Source organism: Aquarana catesbeiana, linkage group LG08, assembly GCF_042186555.1.
Source record: "Aquarana catesbeiana isolate 2022-GZ linkage group LG08, ASM4218655v1, whole genome shotgun sequence".
Classification (NCBI taxonomy): Eukaryota; Metazoa; Chordata; class Amphibia; order Anura; family Ranidae; genus Aquarana; species Aquarana catesbeiana.
In genome coordinates, this window is record NC_133331.1 from 283,634,557 (window position 1) to 283,648,948 (window position 14,392).

Genomic DNA, 14,392 nt, shown 5'->3' on the forward strand with positions numbered 1-14,392 from the left:
GATGCGGAGCGGCCCGAGAAGAAGAAGGGAAGAAGACGCCGGTGCCGCGGAGGAAGATGCCAGACGAGAACACCGGAGGAAGAACCAGAAGAAGAAGAAGATGGAGGAAGAAACTGAAGGAAGATAGAAGATAGAAGATAGAAGATAGAAGATAGAAGATAGAAGAAAGAAGAAAGAAGAAAGAAGAAGAAAGAAGAAGCATTTAAATAAAGGAATTGTCAAAAACTGTCTCTTGTCATTTTTGACACTTTTTTTGTGAAATGGCAGGGGTACTTTTGTACCCCTTACCATTTCACACAGGGGGGAGGGCCGGGACCATGGGGACAAGGTGTTTTGGGGGGCTACCCCAAAGCACCCTCCTTATGTTGAGGGCATGTGGCCTGGTACGGTTCAGGAGGGGGGGCACTCTCTTGCCCCCCTCTTTTCCTGCGGCCTGCCAGGTTGCGTGATCGGATAAGGGTCTGGTATGGATTTTTGGGGGGACCCCAGGCCATTTTTTTTTTAATTTTGGTGCGAGGTTCCCCTTAAAATCCATACCAGACCTGAAGGGTCTGGTATAGATTTTGAGGGGGACCCCATGCCAATTTTTTTTTATTTTGGCCGGGGTTCCCCTTAATATCCATATCAGACCTGAAGGGCCTTGGTTCAGGTTTCCCCTGTGGGGAATTCCCATGCCGTTTTTATCAATGAACTTTTATGTGTATTGTCGGACCGGCAATTCATTAATAGCCGCGAGTAGTTTTAAATGACTTTTTTTCCTTTGAAATGTCATTTTGCCGTCAGACTGTTCTAAACACGGGAAATATGTGCCCTTTTACAGGCATACTATAGACATCTCCCAAGTACGAAATTTAAAGGAATATTACACTTTTATTGTTTCACTTTAAGCATTATTAAAATCACTGCTCCCGAAAAAACGGCCGTTTTTAAAACTTTTTTTTTGCATTGATCCATGTCCCCTGGGGCAGGACCCCGGTCTCCAAACACTTTTTATGACAATAAGTTGCATATAAGCCTTTAAAATTAACACTTTTGATTATTCATGTTAGTGTCCCATAGACTTTAACGGTGTTCGCGTGTTCGGCTCATCCCTAGTAGCAGTATAAATTTTGGCCAAAATTTATGAAGAAAAATTACTAATTTGCAAATTGTTATAACCAAAACTAAGAAAATTTTATTTTTTTACAAAATTTGCAGTCTTTTTTCATTTATAGTGCAAAAAAAAAAAAAAAACCCAGTGGTGATTAAATACCACCAAAAGAAAGTTTTATTTGTGTGAAAAAAGGAAAACCATTTCATATGGGTACAATGTTGCGTGACTGAGTAATTTTCATTCAAAGTGTAACTGCACTGAAAGTTGAAAGTTGGTCTGCTTAGGAAGGGTGTTTAAGTGCCCAGTGGGCAAGTGGTTAACTCCTTCCCTCTGACAGTTCGCCGATATGCAGCCTCCCTCAATTGGGTCTTTAGGTCTTTATCCATGGGGCTGCATATTTGTGTAGCTGTCTTTCTGTTGGGAGCATGGCACGCTCCCAGCATAGAGACTGTGCTCTCATTGGCTCTCGTACTAATGTTCGTACTATTACGTTCGTACAAATTGGCTATTACAGTGATCAGTCCATGTGCAGCCCATCTCTTTTTTTTTTTCCTTTCTTTTCTGAATGATGACAAATATACATTGTATCTTTTTCTCCTGCAGGAGAGAATAATGTAAATAAACAAAAGTGTGTAAAAATAAATAATAAAAAAAAGAAAGAAAGAAAAAATAGCTAGAACAGGAGTTTGATCTAGGCCAGTGCTAGGGTTAATGTTAGGGTCAGGGTAAGGGTTAAAAGTCAAGGTCAGGGTCAAAAGACAGGTCAGTATATTTTGTAATTTCTTTAAGCATTTTTTAAAATGAATCATATACTCAAAGGTGTCTTCCCTTAAACCCCATACATACAATATGTGAAGCTGCCCCTTTTAAGTATGAAAAATGTCACCTTCCATAAATGATAATAACAAAAAAGAGAGAGGTGCTTTCACAATCAAGTAATACTTTTTTGGTATTATAAATGTTTAAGTTCATATCAATGTCAGTGTGTTTTCGATAGAATAAAAAAAAAATATGCACCATCAATTCTGGACATAAACAAGCACATATGTGGTATAGCTACAATCATAAAGAGCTTGAGAATTTATTTGGGGCTGTTATTTGGTGGTAAGTTATGGTATCAGCAAGAAATGATAATAAAATCTGTTGATGTCCATTACCACTAAAAGAAAGCTCAATTTGTCCTGAAAAAACAAGAGATAATACACCAGGATACACAAAGTAGTTGCAATGATATACAGTTTTACTAACACATGTCAAAGTCGCAAAATTGTTTTCAGGCTTTAAGATTTGTTTGACTCTCTTTCACTAAGGGGTTAAAAGTTACACTGGTTTTGTTTAGTATTCTCACCTATTATTTGTATCTAAAGTCATGGCTTTCTTAAAGCCACATGTGATTTCAGTCTGACACATAATATGATGCTTTTATTTGTCCAATTATTTGCTTAAAGCCATGTGTGTTGACTCATAATCAAAGCCTAAAAACATTTTGATAAATATAAATTCCTACAAATTCACCTTTGTTAACCTTACAACACTTGAAAAAAATAGGTCCATATGACAATACTGATGGGAAAAGCCGTCTACTACAGTTGTCAAGTTGTTGGTTTTTATTTTACTGGTTTTCTTTTATAAGGAGGGTAGGGGTGTTGGATTGTGGAACAGGAATTAAAAGTTGGTTTTGCAAATATAAGGGCTTGAGCAAAGGTACAGAACTACCATTTATATCTTTACATTTCAGCCTTGTGAGGCCACCATGTTTCTAAGGTTGACCATACCTATTACAATTTGATTACAGTATGTAATGTCTTAAAATCTACAAGCTATGTAGGTAAAGAAACTGCCTGATTGGATGCAGTTTGAGCAGGTTGTTGAGGCAGGCCATCAGGGAGGGACTACAGGTCGTAATGGCCCACAGCAAATTTTTTTATGTAAGCTCCACTTGAAAACTCAGTGGTATCTGGCAGCACCGATCTTCACATACAGCATTGGCAGCTAGTGCACGATAATTTGGGGCGGCAAACCAAAGCCACCCCCCTGTGGGAGACTAACACCGGGAACATCATACACCCACCCACCCCCCTGGTGGGAGATGAACACCTGCGAACAAATTCCACCCGCCTCCCCCGGTGGGAGACGAACACCGGGAACACCATATACACCCCCCGCCACCGACGCAGCTGCAGAAGATGGACAGCCTCCTTACTTCTGTCCTGCCCATCCCCTCCTCGAGCCAGGGAGTGCTGGATGGCTGAGCCAGATGGTGAGCCATCCCTGGAGTGGCGGCTGGGGAAGAAGCAAGAGAGGAATGATGGACACACCAGCCACCACTCCAGGAATGGCTCACCATCCATCTCAGTCATCCAGCAGCCCCTGGCTCGAGGAGGGGATGGGCAGGACAGAGATAAGGAGGCACATCTCCTCCCTTCTTCTCCTCCCCCTTGGCCAATAGCATCGCTTCTCCCTTCAGCTAATTGGAAAACCGGTCTCATGACCCATTTTCTGATTGGCTGGGAGAAGAATCGGTGTGAGAAATGCAAATATTCATTCGCTATTCTCACACAACTGGGGGGAATTGGGGCTCAGTGTTCTGCGCCCCGAGCCCACCCTTTTTTTGAAGTCTATTACAGCCTCTGGCTCTAATCACATGCTTCAGAAAAACACACCCCAGCTATTGTAATCCATAGTCCAGTGCCCTGTATGTAGATCCCTAATGTAGATCCATTAGGGATGCACGGCACCCGTGCATCCCTAATGGATGGCTTGCCACTGACATACAGTACATCTTAACCAATCTTAATCAATGAAAGGTAATAGAATAGCTGCCAGTATAGCCACTGCAGCCAGTACACTATTAGTGAGCAGTCCTGTGAAAAGTAATTATCTGGATAGAAAGGGGCAGCAGTGCAGGGAATTTACTTTTAATCCTTATTTTCCAGCTACACACTCTGTCATTAGTATCTCACTAGTCTTTGTCTGCATTAACTGATCATTTTAGGGGTATAAACCCAAATACACATGCAACAATTTAAAAATTAAAGCTCATAATTAAAGAAAAAAGCAAAGCACATTAAAGGAGAAGTATAGCCAAAGCTCGTTTGGCTGTACTCCTCCTATGGATCACGGGAGTCCAATGTGTTTTGCACTCCTGTGACACGAAAAATGGAGCTGGTGGTGTGTGTGTGTGGTGTGTCTGTCTTTAGTTAGATAAGGCACCTCATCCCAATAAGTAGATGAAAAAATGGATAGAATGGTAGTATTATTGTGGTGCCCAAAGATTTTTTACAAAAAACAAATTATTAAAATTAAGTTGATTTTATTACAAAAATTATTATAAACCAAGTAAATGCATTTCATTTACAGTACAAGTACATATAGAAGCATACACAGATATATTATAACCAGTGGAGGAATTGAATGAATCCCTACTAGTTTCGCCAATACATTGGCTTCTTCAGGGGTATAGTGGGTTGTAATTCTACAAAAGAAAATTAGAATTAATAATCAAATGTACAGAATATACAAATAACTGGGAGCAACGTCATGCGAACCACTAACAGAAGTACACGGAAGCTACACAGTGGTGCCCAATCAATAGGTCCCAGCAGAGATGGAATTAGTGTCAACTGTGAATCACACATACCTGCCCAATGAACCACCAGGGGGCCACACAGAAAACCTCCAAAACAGACACATTACTATTCAACACAATTTTCATGCAAATGTAGTACGATTTGCGGCACTCGAACATGTGCCCACACATGTTCAAGGTGGCAGTATCGATATTCCCCTTTTGCGACTAGAAACCAAGTGGATACATAGTTTAGATACTATGAAATATCCTGGCTTGAATGAATATATTAGCTTTAAATCCTTTTTGTAAGAATATTGATATTGGGCTACATTTCTCATTTTTCCTATTATTTTCTATAAGGTTTTTATGGGCCCTCTGATTTACTGGGTTCTTATATGAGGTCTACCTTCCCTCCTTGTCTATCTTTCTCTCGTCCTTTCCACCATGGCTACTACCACCCTTTAAAGCTCCCCTTCTTTCGATCTCAGAGGCCAAACACCGGTAACAGTGCCCTTTTGCTCCTCCCCCTTTTTTTCTGTAGGTGGCAATGTTTATTTGCTGATCTTCCATTAATGTGTACCATTGCATTTATCTTTTAATTTATGTATCATACTTGTTTATTTTCTCTAATTGTCTGTATTAATGCAATTAATATATGATTGTAAATATAATTTTCTCTTTATACATGTTATTACACTGTTGTTATTAGTTTACTTTAATGCCATTGTAATTTTCTTTTACAGGTAGCGTCATGCGCTCCACTTCTTCATGGGTGCCTGGTCCCTTAAGTGACTTGACTTGGAGCATGTCTAGCCGTTTTCTATCCAGTTCTGCCCTTTCAATGCTTCCCAGCCTTTGATCCTCCTAATCGCTGCCTGCTTTGTGTCCCGCTTGGCCGTCAGCCCCTCTATTGTGCTGGGTCACCTCCTTAGCAGCCCGTGGCTGTATGGACACCCAAGGGCTGGCCTTCATATAAGGCCAGCCCGCTCTCCGGCTTGTCATCGCCTCCCACTCCCTGCCCATTTCATCCACCACAATGCCACTTTCCATCTGCATGCCCTGCCCCTGGAGGCATGTGTTGGACATATACCATCCTCCCGCGCCTCCGGAGGGTCACAAGGCATCATGGGTGTTGTAGGCAATCGCGCAAGTTAGTGCACAGGCGCACGGGTGGTTTCTTGTCCGCTCCTGGTTGGCTGAAGTTTTTGGCCAGTTAGGTGGGGGGCTTTAAATAAGTGAAGCAATTGTCCGTGATTGCAGACACACCGGGACACTACACTGACCGTACTGAATAACAAGGTATATTCGCTATATGATTTTTCACATGCAGGGACAAGATATCACAGCACTGATTCACTTTACTACCTTGCTTCATTCAGGCACTTTGGCTGTATTCTCCTGGCCCATACACCACACTGGATGTGATATACTACACATTTTCATCACAACCAATGCTCCATTGGAAAGCACTTGATTTTCCTGTTTGCGGCTTAGTCTACTCAGCTGATCCAACAGGTAGGATTTATTAGTGAGCTTGCTTCAGATGATCAAGAAAATCCCTTTGCTTTTTTACCCTTGTTGCTTCTGGCGATTATTACATACAATTCCTTTCCTCTTTTTTATTTAGTTTTTTTCTAATCTACATGATTTACCAGTAGCAGTGATTGATTTATTCTCATTGATCCTTCTAGCGTCCCGGTTCTATCTTGTTACTTATACATTTTGTTGCTGGTGAGTACTGAGGACCTTTTTGTCATTTTCCCCTTACTGTTTTAACTGAGCTATAGAGCCTTACCTAATTATATATTTCTACAGTTATCCTCCAGGACTTCTTACTAAGCCCCCTGCAGCCACACTAAGGCAGCAGGGAGCTGGCTCCCACTTTGGAGGTTTTCTGTGTGGCCCCCTGGTGGTTCATTGGGCAGGTATGTGTGATTCACAGTTGACACTAATTCCATCTCTGCTGGGACCTATTGATTGGGCACCACTGTGTAGCTTCCATGTACTTCTGTTGGTGGTTCGCATGACGTTGCTCCCAGTTATTTGTATATTCTGTACATTTGATTATTAATTCTAATTTTCTGTTGTAGAATTACAACCCACTATAACTCCTGTGACACCTTTTTAGCAGAGAGCCAGCTGAAGTCCACTCTCTGCTGACATCACCTATTTCAGTTCAGGCACAGCGTCATCACAACAATAAAGTCTGGATCTGCTAGGTGCCTAGAATGACACCCGTCTCAGCCTCTTGGCTAGAGCCTGAGATGGCCGCTCTGCCCCCTCCACAGCCCAGCACTCCAGTGAGCAAGGAGGGGGCAGGGCAGAGAGCTGTGACTGACAGTCTTAAGCTCTCTGCTCTGGGATCTCTGAAAATCGAGCGATCAGTGGTGTTCGATCGCTCGGTTCTCAGTGTAGAGGCGCCAGGAGACAAATGTAGCATCAGACCAATGCTGCATCCACAAAGGTAAGTATGAATCTCAAAAAAAAAATATCCTTTACTTCTTTAAGAGGTCAATACGTAAACATTTTTCCTTTTCAAATAGTTTTATTGGTAATTAACAAGTATCTGTTACAAGCATTTCAATGCAAGATAAGGCGAGTACATAAAACAGAGTAGATCTCGACAAAACAATATAACGGTGGTTAAATACATGTGAGGTTTCAATGAATGGGTACTCTGTCAGAGAGCACAAAATCCAGTACAAGCCGATAATGCTAATATTAAGAAGAAGTAATGTCCCTAACTTAACAGTAGAGGGCTACTGGAGACAATTCCTAAGGAGTCGGACACAGAAACAGCCGATACCATCTCCAAAGACAGAGTACAATACCAATGGTTATCTAAAGTAGAAAAGGGGGTTAGAGGAAGGGGAAGGAGAGCAGGGTAGAGATGAGGAGAAAGGAAGAAAAGAGGGAGAGTCAGAAAGGGGAGGGTACTGGTCGGTCGGACCACACGGGCCCAGGTGCAACACCAAAACCGTCGCTAATATTTACAATGGTCTCAGGGTTCTAAGAGGTGCTTGTCTATATCAGGGGGCAAAAAGTGCTCTATCCAAGGTTGCCAGATTTTAAAGTGCTGGAGGACCTTATCCATGATTGTCACTTCAGTCTTGCTGTGTATCATTGCCTGGGTGACCCTGTTTTTCCGTTCAGCTATACTGAGTGTGGGTGTCTTCCAGGCCTTGGCAATTGTTTGCTTGGCTGCGGTGAATAGTTGAAGGAGGAGACGTAATTGCGATCTGGTGTAGTCTTGTGGAATAAAATTAAGTAGGGCTATAGTAGGGTTCGGGTCTAGAGTAACTTGGTGGAGAGTGGAGGCCATTTGAAATATTGTTGCCCAGAAACATTGCACAAGCGGACATGTCCACCATATGTGCATGTGCGTGCCTCTCTGTCAGTGCAACCCCTAAAACAATTTGGGAGATATTCAGGCAGAAATTTAGCAATTCTGGTTGGGACCAGATACCATCGCATTAGCACTTTATAGTTGGCTTCTGAGGCTACAACATTTTGAGACAAGTTTTTTGTGTTGGTCCAAAAGGTCGTCCAGTCTTCCGTTTCTAAATCAATTGCTAAATATTTGGACCATCATTGAGCATAGGTAGGGAGGGTGGGGGGACACGTGAGATGGGTATAAAGGCGAGAGATAATACCTGGAGCATGTGGGTCCGAGTCGCACATGCTCTCAAATTCAGTTCGATTATCTAGTCCAGAACAAGATCTGATGGTAGTTTGGACAAAGTGCGCAATTTGGAGGTATCGAAAGCACTCTTTGTGCGGCATCTGTGACTTGCGCTTGAATGGTTGGGAATGATTTTACGGTATCTCCGCTAACTAAGTCACAAATGCGAGTCAGACCCACCCAGATCCAGGCTTGGAATGAAGTTGATTCGGTGTATGCAGGGTAGAAAAGAGGGGGACCCAGAAAGGATAGGAGTGGGGAGTGTGGTCAGATCACTTTGAAGGGGCTCCTCAACTTGTCCCAGAGTTTAAGGGTGTGTAGTGTTATAGGGTTTATGATAGGGCCACGCGCCACGGTAGGCAGCCACAGCAAGTTGGTTACAGTGACTGGATGAAGATCTATAGCTTCAAGGCTAACCCAGAGAGGTGTTTCGGTTTTAGAGTGATACAATATGGTCTGAGCCAGTTGGGCCGCATGGTAGTATTGTAGGAAGTTAGGTATGCCCAGGCCTCTACTAAGTTTGTTATAGAGTAAAACCGGTCTAGCAACTCTGGGTTTAGTGGGGCCCCAGATATATTTAAAGACTCAATTTTGTATGACCCGATGGTAATGGGGGGATCGCAACCGGAAGGACTCTATACAGGTACAGCAGTTTTGGCAGTAAAGACATTTTCACGTCCGAGCCAGGAAACACATAAGGGTTGCCAAGAGTTAAGTAGTGAGGATAGTTGGGATAACATTGAGAGATAATTAGAGTGAAACAGGCTAGAAGGATCACCAGTCAGTTTAATTTCCAAATAGGGTATTGATGATGGGGACCAGCGAAATGGAAGAATTTTTCTGGAGCTGCACAAGCTCAGTCTGTGGCAGAGACACATTGAGGGCTTTGGATTTCGTTTGTTTAACTTCCAACCCGGAAATCAAAGCAAACTTATCTAATGCATTCAGGAGGTTAGGTAGGGTAGTGTGAGGTGATGTAACAAATAATAATGCGTCATCAGCAAAGAGACACAGTTTATGAGTGGTTGAAGTTACCTCTAAGCCTCGGATATCAGGGTTTGCTCTGATCAGGGCTGCATGGGGTTCGATCACGAGAGCAAAAAGTAGGGGGATAGGGGACAGCCTTGTCTCGTTCCTCGTGAAATGGGGAAGGGTTCTGAATGAAACCCAGAGTATTGTACATATACTTATGGGCAGGTATATAAGGCACTGCTCCAGCCTAGAAAATGCAGGCCGAAACCCCATCGTTGAAGGATGTATAACAGGTAAGGCCAGGAAACAGTGTCAAAAGCCTTCCTTATGTCAAGGGAAAGGAGATGCATCGGTATTTTGCGAGAATGGGCCAAATGTTGTAAAAGGACGACACGTCGAACATTATCACTGGCTTGCCGTTTAGGTATAAAACCTACTTGATCTTTATGAATCAATCCTCCAATAATCGGATTGAGACGCAAAGCTAAAATTTTGGCTAGGATCTTAATATCCACATTTAAAAGGGATATAAGCCTGTAGTTAGACCATAGTGTATTGTTAGTATTTGACTTCGGTATCATAGATATGAGCGCTGTCAATGTGTCTTGACCAAAGGAGTGCTGCCCGAGCAATGCATTAAAATAATTAGTGAGAAGAGGGGCTAATTCGGTTGCAAATTTTTTATAATATAAACTGGGGAGGCCATCCAGCCCCAGACATTTGTGGGGTTTAAGAGTCTGTCAGACGTGGAGAGGAGAGAACCGAGGAGTCACATGCGCAATGGGAAATGCTCTGATATAAGGTATAATTCAGCTTTTTTTTAATAAAGAACATTCAGTGGAGCACATGTTATCTAACAGAGGGGATTGTAGAGACATAACAAATGGCTTTGTAACTACTTTAATAGTGCTAAATATTAGCATTGTGAAAATTTAAAAAAATATTTACTGCATGCATGTATGTATTGTGACAGTGCTTAGTCCTGCCACTGTTATTATAGGGAAACATGACACAGGGTTTGCACTAATGCAGAGTGCAGGGCTCCAGAGTGTTGTATCTGAGTGGAGGGGATGGTTTGTAGCTTTATCAGGATCTGGAGTAGGGATGAGCCTGATGTTTGAGTTGAACGTAAGTTCGACTCGAACATCAGGTGTTCGCCTGTTCGATGAATAGTGGACAATTTGGGGTGTTCTGCCCCAGGGGACATGTATCAATGCAAAAAAAAGTTTTAAAAACGTCCGTTTTTTCGGAAGCAGTGATTTTCATAATGCTTAAAGTGAAACAATAAAAGTGAAATATTTCTATAAAAAATGGCATGGGATTCCCCAACTGTCCATTACCAGGCCCTTTGGGTCTGGTATGAATATTAAGGGGAACCCGAACCAAATTAAAAAAAAAAATAGATTAAAAAAATGACGTGGGGGTCCCCCTCAAAATCTATACCAGATCCTTCAGGTCTGGTATAGAATTTAAGGGGAACCCCGCACCAAAATAAAAAAAATGGTGTGGGGCCCCCCAAAAATCCATACCTGACCCTTATCCATGCAGGCAACCTGGCAGACCCCAGAAAAAGAGGGGGGATGATAGAGTGCCCCCCCTGAACCGATAAGGCAACATGCCCTCAACATGGGGAGGATGCTTTGGGGTAGCATCCCAAAGCACCGTGTTCCCATGTTGATGAGGACAAGGGCCCCATCCCCACAACCCTGGCCAGTGGTTGTGGGGCTCTGCAGGTTTTGGGCTTATTGAAATCTGGAAGCCCCCTTTAACAAGGGGACCACCAGATCCCGGCCCCCCCTGTGTGAAATGGTAACGGTGTACAAATGTACCCCTACCAATTCTTAAAAAAAGTGTCAAAACGGTAAAAATGATATGACACTGCTTGGGACAAGTCCTTTATTAAAAAATTAAAAAAATAAAAATTTCCCACAAAGTCTTCTTCTTCTTCTCTCACTCCGACAGACCGAAAAAGGAAAAAAAAGCCGCCGCCGATCTGCCTCCATGGGAGGCACCCACCGTAATGACCGTCCTCTCAGGTGACAGTTCTTTTATAACTGAGGGTGGGGCCACATGGTGACGTCCCCTGGCTTCCCTGTAGCGTCAGAGCGGGAGGAGCCTCCTACAGCAGGTGCTTCCCATGGAGGCAGATCGGTGGCGGTGTGCAGCTTTTTTTTTTCTTTTTTCTTTTTCGGTCTATCGAAGAGAGAAAAAAAGAAGATAAATGGACTTTGTGGGACATTTTTATTTTTTTATTTTTAAATTAAGGAATTGTTCCAAGCCATGTCATGTCATTTTTACCATTTTCACACTTTTTTTGTGAAATGGTAGGGGTACATTTGTACCCCGTTACCATTTCACACAGGGGGGAGGCCGGAATCTGGGGGTCCCCTTGTTAAAGGGAGCTTCCAGATTCTTATAAGCCCCCCCGCCCACCGACCTCCACAACCTCTGGGCAAGGGTTGTGGGGATGAGGCCCTTGTCCCCATCAACATGGGGACATGGTGCTTTGGGGGGCTAATCCAAAGCACCCTCCCCATGTTGAGGGCATGTGGCCTGGTAAGGTTCAGGAAGGGGGGAGTGCTCTCTTGTCCCCCCTCTTTTCCTGCGGCCTGCCAGGTTGCATGCTTGTATAAGGGTCTGGTATGAATTTTGGGGGGAATCCCCACGCCATTTTTTTTTTACATTTTTGGCGCGGGGTTCCCCTTAATATCCATACCAGACCTGAAGGGCCTGGTATGAAATTTGGGGGGACCCCAACACAATTTTTTTTTTTTTATTTGGTTTGGGGTTCCCCTTAATATTCATACCAGATCCAAAGGACCTGCTAATGGATTGCGGAGGAATCCCATGCCGTTTTTTCTATGACTTTTATATGTATTGCCGGGACCGACAATTCGTTATAGCCGCGAGTACTTTTAAATGACTTTTTTTCCTTTAGATATGTCATTTTGTGCAGGGACTGTTGTAAACATGGGAAACATGCACCACTTTACAGGCATACTATAGACACCCCCCAGGTATGATATTGAAAGGAATACTTCACTTTTATTGTTTCACTTTAAGCATTATTAAAATCACTGCTCCCGAAAAAACATTTTTTTTTAAACTTTTTTTTGCATTGATACATGTCCCCTGTGGCAGGACCCAGGTCCCCAAACACTTTTTATGACAATAACTGGCATATAAGCCTTTAAAATTAGAACTTTTGATTATTCATGTTCGTGTCCCATAGACTTCAACGGTGTTTGTGTGTTCGAACAAATGTTTTGCCTGTTCGCATGTTCTGTTGCGAACCGAACCAGGGGGTGTTCAGCTCATCCCTAGTCTGGAGTCCAAAAGCTTTGAAAAGTCTCGGGTGTGATGAAGCCTTCAATTCTGTGTCCAGGTCTTACTGGAGACCTGTGTGAGTATACAGGTGTGCACTCTCATTATTAGCAAAATTATTAGCAAAAGACCTAGACTGGACTTTTTTCCATGGGGTCTGCCACAAGTCTCAAGTAGGGTAACCAATAACGCAAAAGAATTTTTATGTTTAGCTGATAATTTTTTATGCTAATTAGAAGCCCTTTTCTTCTTTTCCAGAAAGAGGGTTTTAACTGCTGTCTGTGTCCCCGTGTAGGGAGATGCCTCCTTACTTGCTGCTGAACTGGAAATGAGCAGGCATCTCCCCCAAAGGAAACACACAACACAACAATAGCATGGGCCTTTGCCCTCACAACTCATGCTGCCTTAGTGTTGTGAACTCTCAGAAACAAATTAGACTTTCCTCCAAAGCAGAAGTGGGACAGAGCTGGCTTCACTCATAGTTATTACATTGTCATACAAAGAAGCCAAAAACTGTTTCACTTTTATGTCAAGATATTTATCTCACAAAGTCAAGTTATAGAAAGTTAGAATACAAATGCTGTGCAGTTTCTGGTGGTTTACTACCGCTTTAAATATCTGGAGTCCTAATAGACCTATATGCATCAGCAAGAAATGATAATAAAATCTGTAGATGTCCATTACCACTAAAAGAAAGCTCAATTTGTCCTGAAAAAACAAGAGATAATACACCAGGATACACAAAGTAGTTGCAATGATATACAGTTTTACTAACACATGTCAAAGTCGCAAAATTGTTTTCAGGCTTTAAGATTTGTTTGACTCTCTTTCACTAAGGGGTTAAAAGTTACACTGGTTTTGTTTAGTATTCTCACCTATTATTTGTATCTGAAGTCATGGCTTTCTTAAAGCCACATGTGATTTCAGTCTGACACATAATATGATGCTTTTATTTGTCCAATTATTTGCTTAAAGCCATGTGTGTTGACTCATAATCAAAGCCTAAAAACATTTTGATAAATATAAATTCCTACAAATTCACCTTTGTTAACCTTACAACACTTGAAAAAAATAGGTCCATATGACAATACTGATGGGAAAAGCCGTCTACTACAGTTATCAAGTTGTTGGTTTTTATTTTACTGGTTTTCTTTTATAAGGAGGGTAGGGGTGTTGGATTGTGGGACAGGAATTAAAAGTTGGTTTTGCAAATATAAGGGCTTGAGCAAAGGTACAGAACTACCATTTATATCTTTACATTTCAGCCTTGTGAGGCCACCATGTTTCTAAGGTTGACCATACCTATTACAATTTGATTACAGTATGTAATGTCTTAAAATCTACAAGCTATGTAGGTAAAGAAACTGCCTGATTGGATGCAGTTTGAGCAGGTTGTTGAGGCAGGCCATCAGGGAGGGACTACAGGTCGTAATGGCCCACAGCAAATTTTTTTATGTAAGCTCCACTTGAAAACTCAGTGGTATCTGGCAGCACCGATCTTCACATACAGCATTGGCGGCTAGTGCACGATAATTGGGGGCGGCAAACCAAAGCCACCCCCCGGTGGGAGACTAACACCGGGAACATCATACACCCACCCACCCCCCTGGTGGGAGATGAACACCTGCGAACAAATTCCACCCGCCTCCCCCGGTGGGAGACGAACACCGGGAACACCATATACACCCCCCGCCACCGACGCAGCTGCAGAAGATGGACAGCCTCCTTACTTCTGTCCTGCCCATCCCCT